The sequence below is a fragment of the Meleagris gallopavo genome, chromosome 1, assembly GCF_000146605.3.
Source record: "Meleagris gallopavo isolate NT-WF06-2002-E0010 breed Aviagen turkey brand Nicholas breeding stock chromosome 1, Turkey_5.1, whole genome shotgun sequence".
Classification (NCBI taxonomy): domain Eukaryota; kingdom Metazoa; phylum Chordata; class Aves; order Galliformes; family Phasianidae; genus Meleagris; species Meleagris gallopavo.
In genome coordinates, this window is record NC_015011.2 from 91,343,532 (window position 1) to 91,352,051 (window position 8,520).

Consider the following 8,520-nt stretch of genomic DNA (forward strand, 5'->3'; position numbering starts at 1 on the left):
GAAGGGAAGGGAAGGGAAGGGAAGGGAAGGGAAGGGAAGGGAAAAGTTTCTATCAGATGCAACAGAAGGCAATGTGTCATCTATTCTTGGTAGATGAAGAACTAAACTGAAAGAGTAACTTTTCTTTTGCACTCATGTATGGGGAGTTCTAAGGGTTGAACTTAAAAGCTGTTATTCAATGTTGCCCACAAAATATGAAGAGATTGGATTAAGGACAAAGGAAATCCTCAGAAATGCTAAAAGTGCAGTTAAAGAATTTCTCAAAGGCATATCATTCATTGCATCAATCTACTATAGGAATCTTTATCTCAGCTCTTTTCTATCTCTGTGTAGCAATTTTTTGGGAAGCAGAAAGAGGAACAGATAATGCCTGTATGTGTCTAGGCCAGCCAGTTCTCCTGGAAGTAGCCCACAGAAAGCTGGGAGTTTTGGCTGTTAATTGCTCTAGAGTTAGAAAAATGGTATTCACGCTAATTTTCTTCCAGATGTGCAAAAATATGAACATGTAATCCTATATATTGATTCTATAGTAGTAGACAAAGGATCCAAAATATAAAAGGAGAACTTGATTCTGATCTCAGAGCACTTTGGCTGCAATAATACTTCTCTAACTGCCAGGGACTTGATCTTTATTTATCCTGCTGTAACCAGAAATTGATACAATCCCAAAGAAATTAACAGATTTCACCATTTGGGTCACTAATCCCAAAAGACCATAATTGTATTTTGCTTTTGCACTTTAGCCATGAAAACTGGAAACACCTAGTTTTTTGTCTCTGTATGGATAAACATGGCAAAAAGAATGAGAGGCAGACACAGACACAGCATGTAAGAAATACATTTCAGAGTTTTTTATACATTTAATTGTCATTCATTTTAAGTGATATAACATAAGCAAATCACTTCCAGTGATGTTTTGGCAACGCACTCAAATTTACTGCAAACTGTGGAATATAGAAAAATAAGCTCGAGAAAAAGCTATTTAAATTCAATGCAGGAAGGGAAGCTATTCTAACAAATATATATATATATGATAGAAAAAAAACCCATAATGTATTTATTGTGGCCTAATTTGGAAAATAACACAGCAATGTACCAAATATTTCAATTAAATTCCAAGTACTCTGAACTATTTTACACTGCTGACAGGTTGGAAATCAACACCTTGTAGAAGCAAACCACCAGGGAAGACTTCCAGCTTGATCATAAATAAAGATTTAGTGATTTGACAAAGCAAATTGAAACATGACAAAGAAAGTTTGATCAGCACAAATCATGAAAAATCACCAGCAAAATGTAGAGTTCAAATTCTGTTGTGGTCATGTATACTCTTATATGTTGCTAAATGAAAAATCTATTAAAGCCACAAAGACACTCGACAAGCATGATATCAAATCTGCAATTTAGAAATGAGGAACATGAATAGTTGTTTCGTATTAGTAGAAAGAGTCAAAGGCTAAATCTGATTTATCTTTATTTTTTAATTTTTAATTGTTTCTAGTTAAAGAGAAGAGCCAGAAGCTGTTACCAAAACCAAACCTAAACAAAATGGAACTACATTTACTTTGTTAGAACTATAAAATTACAAAGAATTAAAAAAAAAAAAAAAGGAGAGGAGAACATGAATTAATTCTTCCTGACGAAAAGGTAATTCCTAATGTTTTCCCTTGAGAGGCGAACATGGCCTAGAGAAAGTGCTTGCTGAAATATTGTACGTAATAGAATAAAGATCAGTAAACTATGGAAATAATATCAAAAGAGTTTTAATCAGTTTAAAACAGTTGATTTTATCTTAGAAATATATCAAAATGTTAGTTTACATTTTCAAAGTGCTGTATTTGTGGCAGGCACAATTTATGACATTCACACATCCTTTTATGGGATATTATGGACTTTAGGCTAATGGGTGACAAATTAATGCAGACAAAGAATTCTGATGACTTTGATGAGCCTTTATCAAAGATTTTCACACAATGTGAGAAATGACAAGAAGAGCAAATTGAAGCAGAGGTGTCTCTGTGTGAGTTTGCCATCAATGAACACATGAACAGAAACGTCAGCAGTGTGATTCCTAGTGAGCGTATCTTAATTTAGTAAGACAACTTTGATAAACAAGATTATTATCCCAAATAATATTTAGCTAATAAAAGGATAAAACAACTTAAAAGCTTCATAAATTGAGAAAACTACAACTCCTAGAGTAGATGCTCAGTGAGCTACTCGAAACATGGAGAATGCAGAGAGAGTAAGAATATGACAAAAGGAAAGTTATTGTTCTAGGAGACACTAGCAAGTGGATGAATACTGGGCCCATTAGAAAGCTTTAAACTGCATTTTCGTCGAAGAAGAGGGAAAAAGTCTTACTCTCTGTAGCTTATAGTATTATCACCCCCGTATGATTGAAATACTTCAACTTTTCCCATTACAGAGGGAGTCTGAAAGGCAAACATTTTATGCATTCTTGGCTATATGAAGAGTCTTTTACACTTAAGGTATAAACCAACAAGAAAACTTTAACTGATGCTGTATCATTTGAAAGGCACCACCACCTTCTTCAGCTGATGCTAAAAAAGCCTCAGCTCTGCTCTCCGTTTCTGTTCAATGCCCTTCAAATACCATGTGAGTAAACAAGGGAATGCTCTCACTGCATATAAATTAGTTGTTTTCTTCATATTTTTTGTGGGATTTAGAACTCTCTTAGGTCCACAATCAAAAATGTAACAAAGTAGGTTTTAAGGTAATGACACAAATTTCATGCTTTTACAGTGGATGTAAATATCAAGTAGAATAAAATGCTGCAATAAAGACATTGTCTGGATGTGAATCAGATGTGAGTGACTTACCTATTTCATTCACAAAAAATGAGATGTAAATGTCACTGCTATTACTATATTATTAATAGGCTTTTATTTTTACTAGTTACTATTAAGCAAATAACAAAATAATAACTTGAGAAATAATCTCTCTATGATGTGAAGTACTCTGTGTTCCTAGGGAATGACACAGGTCACTGATGTCATAATCTTCAGAAAAAACACCCCTATAGTCCTGTTCAACTCAGGCAGAAGTGTGGGTGTCTGAACAGCTGTGAACAGCATATAGCAAACCTAGAATTGCTCTAACACAAATAAATGCTGCAGAATGCTTGTTTTAATGCTGATTTTGTACATTTGTTAAATTAGACTTAAAAAAAAAACAAAAAACCACAACATTACATGTTGCAAGAATGGAGTGGAATTTTTTGAGACTTCTCCAATGTGAAACAAGATATAATTCAAGGATGTATTTTCCTATTCATTTATGTGCCTGCAAATGCAGAATGCCTAAAAGTGACAATATAATTGTGTAAAGAGATTGCTTACCTAATTTTTGATTTGTTGCTATTTTTGCTAAAGATGATCTTTCCCCCAAAAAATGATAATATTTTAAGTTCCTTTTTAACCTCCAGTAAGATAAAAATAATTTAATTTATCTGAATAGTATAATGTTATGGTTTAACATAATTACAGTGTCATCTAAGAGCCTTTGGTATTTCACCATATTTTTAGATAAGTATATTTTAAATCATTACCTTCTGTGAGTGCAACACATGAGGGTTATTAATGCCTTCTATTTTGTGATGTTGGCCCACGACATCAGAGGCAGATGTTGGTGGCATAGCAGTAGAGGTTGAATCTTCCACCAGTATTCCATTACATGTTTTTGCAGTGTGACAGATGGCAGCAGAGGAGAAGTCTGACAGAATGGCATCTGACATGGGAGTTCTGATGAAGCAAAGATGTGTCAATGAATTTCTCTATGTGGAAAAAATGGCACCCACTGACATTCATCAGTGCTTGCTGAACGTTTATAGAGACCAAACAGTGGATGTGAGCACAATGAGGCAGTGAGTGGTATACTTCAGCAGTGGGGACAGCAATGTGAAAGACAACCCACATTCTGGATTGCCATACGTAGCTTTCACATCATGAAATTGGCATCTCAATCAGTTTATCCCCATCAATTGGTTAATGGTGGTGACTGTTGAAAAAATAGTGTTTAGTAGATGAGAATTTTCTCTATCAAGTAATGATATTGTGGTCTTTGTATCTGATGTAGTTTCCATGGAAATAAACAGGAGATATTACTTTCAAAGTCACCTTCATGTATCTGTTCTTAAACTGTGCATAGATATCATTGATTTTCCTACTCTGAACTAGTAAAAGAAACAGCGTTAACCAGCAGTTCCACTGGGGTGTAGTTGTTTCATGATTATTGAATGTAATTATAAAATAAGCAGTGTGGAATCACTCTATTCACTATTTCTCTATTTCAGGCTTCCCGTGCAATTGCTGTAATTAGTAGACAACAAAGAAAATCTATTTGAGTTTGACCCAATAAACAGTCAAATAATGTTTGTAAATAAGACCCCGAGAATAACATATTTTTTTCCTTTTTTTTTTTTTCTTTTTTTTTCTACTATTGGATTTTAAATCTTTGCTTCCCTTCAGCCTGACAACTTCTACCACTGTCTACTGTAGAAGAGGTTGTGCCAGTTCCTCTGGGCATGATTCCAGCTCTGAAACTCAGTAATGTTGTATATATATTAGCAACTCAGTGCTTTCAAGATTTGAATAGCTGAATGTATTTGCTGTGATTGTGAATTTATGCACTGCTAATACTATATCTCACTGATATCTCACAGCCTTTTGGAAAATTCCCACTTTGGTCTTGATGGCAAAAGTCAAAAGTACATGAATGGATTAGTTAATCCAGAGTAATGTTTTTAAAAATTATATGGGTTTCTTTATTTCATTGAAATAAATGAGATTACAGTGACTCAAAAGCCTCAAAAATCCTATGAAATGATTAAGGAAAAACCTTACTTAATGTAAAATTGAAGTTTAAGCTTAAAGTTTTTTGATCAAGAACAGGGACTTGATAATATATTTAGAAATACGGATGAGTTCTTTTTTACCTCCAGTCTGGAACTCAGAGGACTTCATGAAGGTAAATAAATATTATCTTTATTTATATTACAGAGAAGTAAAAAAGACTGAACCTTTTAAAGTGAGATATGGATGCAAATTCAGAGTTTTTCCATCAAATTTAACTCTTCTGCTCATATCCACAGAAAGGAAGAATAAGTTAAACCATAGAAGAATGCAAGATTGATAGTAATTTTACATTTATAAAGTGTATAATTAGCCTTCAGCCATTGTATCTACTAATGTCTTTTTTCACAAAATTAGTAAATAAGGTCAAACCATACCATCCAAAGAGGCTGAGGCATTACTATATCTTATGAATGAGTAGAAATCTCTGGAACATTTTAGTAGAGTTTGCTTGGAGCTGGGTAGCAGTTTAAGCACGGACTTTACTTAACGACCATAACATTCATTGTTGAGCTAGAAGAGTTTGATAACCAATATGTTGTGTAGTTGAGACAGTACAGTAACTCAGTTGTTTTAAATGCTGAAGCTATTATTGACTGGAAGTGTAACTATGAAATAAGGTTAATGCTAACATCACTCTTAGTGAAGTTAAAGGTTGAATTAACAAAGTGACATTTTTTTAAAAGGTAAAATAATTCTTCAATTTAATAAAAAGCTCGCTTCTTGATTAAATGTGCAAGAAGCAAGCTGTTTATTCTTTAAATCTCAAAAAAAAAAAAATCAAAGGAGTGTAATATCTGTATGGATCCATATATCCAGGTGAACTGTACTCAATGTATGTAATAATGAACACAGAAATTACAGAATTTGATTTGTTTTACACAGCACAGACTGGAAGCAAAAAAAGTAAACAGGTGTCCTGAGTTTCAAATTCCAGAACTGCTACCACAAATTTCATAGGCCTTCCTTATTTCCGTCTTAATTTAACCTTTTCCTGGATCCAAAATACAATCTCCACCACTTCTCTTTTTTTCCGACTGTGATGTTATATTTTACTATTTTGCACTTCCTTTGAGGCTCTTTCTTTTCTAATTATCACACTAAGTGGATCTGGCTCTCTTTCTCACAGCTTGATCACTTTTTTCCTGTGTGATGCCATCTGCCTAATAGGCTTTCTTATCTGGCTTAAGGGAAGACTGCTATTGTAGATTCTGCTATATATCCCCAGAGATCTTAATCCATGTTTTCTTATCATTAAAAAAAAATCCTTCCTCATTTTATAACTGATTTCAGCAACAAGTATTTTAGCAGAGCATGCCTTTCAACAGCATGATCATACAAAGCTCATAAGAAGGTTTCTTACACAAAACTATAGCCAGTTACAGTCTTTTTATTCAAATACATTCCTTGAAATATTATACAACATATGCATGCCCTGAAATAAATGTATGTCCTTTATTCTGTCTACTGCCAGAGTAAAATTCTCACCTAGGAGAAATCAGTACAGATCTGATTGACTTCAGAGATTTTAATAATGCGATCATGAGAGCAGGCCAAAAAAAAAAAAAGTATGATGATTGTTTCTGTTAGATAAATTAATAATAGAAATGTTCCGAGAAATTAAATACTCTGCTGCCAGTGGGGAGTGTGGGTACCTGGGGCTGAATTGAGATGAGCTTACATAATTCTGTTTCTGGAGGAAGGATCCTGCTCTTTGTATGCAACAATGCCTGTGGCATAAAAGCCAGAATATCACTGTCTAATTTACTTACTGTATGATTCATTGATTAATCGTTTCTTTGCATTCAGTGCTACTAAATAATGTACAAAAGTAATCCAGTATAATATTAACCTAAGATATACACACACACAAAAAAAAACCCTTCTCTCCAGTGTAACTGATTTTGTATCAGAACTATGTGAAAACCTGGCAGACAATAACAAATTTGAATGGAAAATAGCTTGTTCTGCAAATTTTTATTTCAGAGGGATTTCTTTGTGTTTGATCTTGTGAAGGGTGTTATAATTGATACCTTGGTGGTAAAATACAGTATAATTCAGACCACAATAGAAAACACTGTTGTACTTTTCCTCACACTTATCCCCTCAGATTTCTTAGCAAAGTCCCTCTCGATTTCTTAAAGGCCAAGTTTAGCTATACTAGGCCATTATTTGGTAAGTTGGTCTATGTTATTAATGACATCATACTTACATATAAATTATTTTAAGAGTATGATTGTTACCATTTAACTGTTCATCTGTTTTTCTCTCTAATGTTGTATTTGTTGTTAAATCATAAAACGTACTGGACAAAACAGCAGGCTAGCATGTAACATGATGAAATTCCAGTGACTTCACTGAGTTTATCGCAGCAAGAGCTTAGACCCAGTTTGTTGGGGCATATGAAATCACATAACACAGGGACATTGTGCTACATAGAAAAATACCAGTTTCTCACATCGGTGGACAAGAGAATTACGGAAGTCTTCCCTGAAGCTCTGATGGATCAGATAAGGCATCTATAATTGTTGAAATTCTGTCCATGTGGCATATATCTCTCAGGCACTTGCTTTGATTAAGTTCATAACACATGTTCAGATTAATTCCTTTCCCTTGACTAGTAGGTATGTGTAGAATCACCATTTTTCTGTTTAAATCAATTTTTTCACATTCAAACAAATCCACTCAAGCTTACCTCGCCAGCATTGCTATTTCAACCTAAATCAGCCTGCACACACCTAATGACAGACAGGATGACGTGCTGGTCCAGGTAGCACAGGGATGTTATAGGAATTGCACAAGTATTTCACGAACTAGACATTTGTTTCGCTTTGGTTTGTATTAAGTCGAAATACTGTTCAACTCCAGCCACCTGCATGCACTGCTATTTGAGCTGAAATATGCTTCAGTGCACAAAAAAAAATATTCTGCCATCTGCACAATGCCAGTAAAACTAATGCACAGGGAATTTGGATGTGGTGATAAATACATTCGTTGCACTGGTAAAGCCTCTTCACAAATCAATACAGTTTCAGCAGTTTCTCTATACTAACCTGACTGCAATACTACAGAAGCCAGTAAACGCCAGTTATTCATTAACTGTGGCATCAAAGGTCCCATACATACCTCCATTTTCATTACTATTGCTTTATTTTATGTCTCTGTGAATACTGAATGAACTCTCTTGAGTACTGTGTTACTGAATTGTTTGACTTTTCATCCATGTTTCTTAAGACACACCAGTCTGACAAATTCATTATCTATTGCCTGTAGCTTAGCATGAGCACCTGTGAAAGACATTCCTTTTGAGAAGCTTTCCATTGTGAGAAGCTTTAGGCATTGGCTTTGACTTACAAGAGCCTGTTGTAAGTCAAACTCATGACACTGTGAGTAAGATATCTGGAAAGATATAGCACAGTCACTTGCTTGGTTTGAAATACTGGCCAGTTAGATGTAAATTACATCATAGTCAGCTCCACCCTGTTCTTGAATTGATCCATTCTCTTCCAAAATATTTCACTAAACCAAAAAGAAAACCAATTTTCCATCTTGTCAAGAGCGTTGGCTTATAAAACATTGTAATTTGAGGAGATTGCAGCAGGCAAAGTTAAATCGAAAAGAAAGCACAGGAAAGAAAATTCTCTAT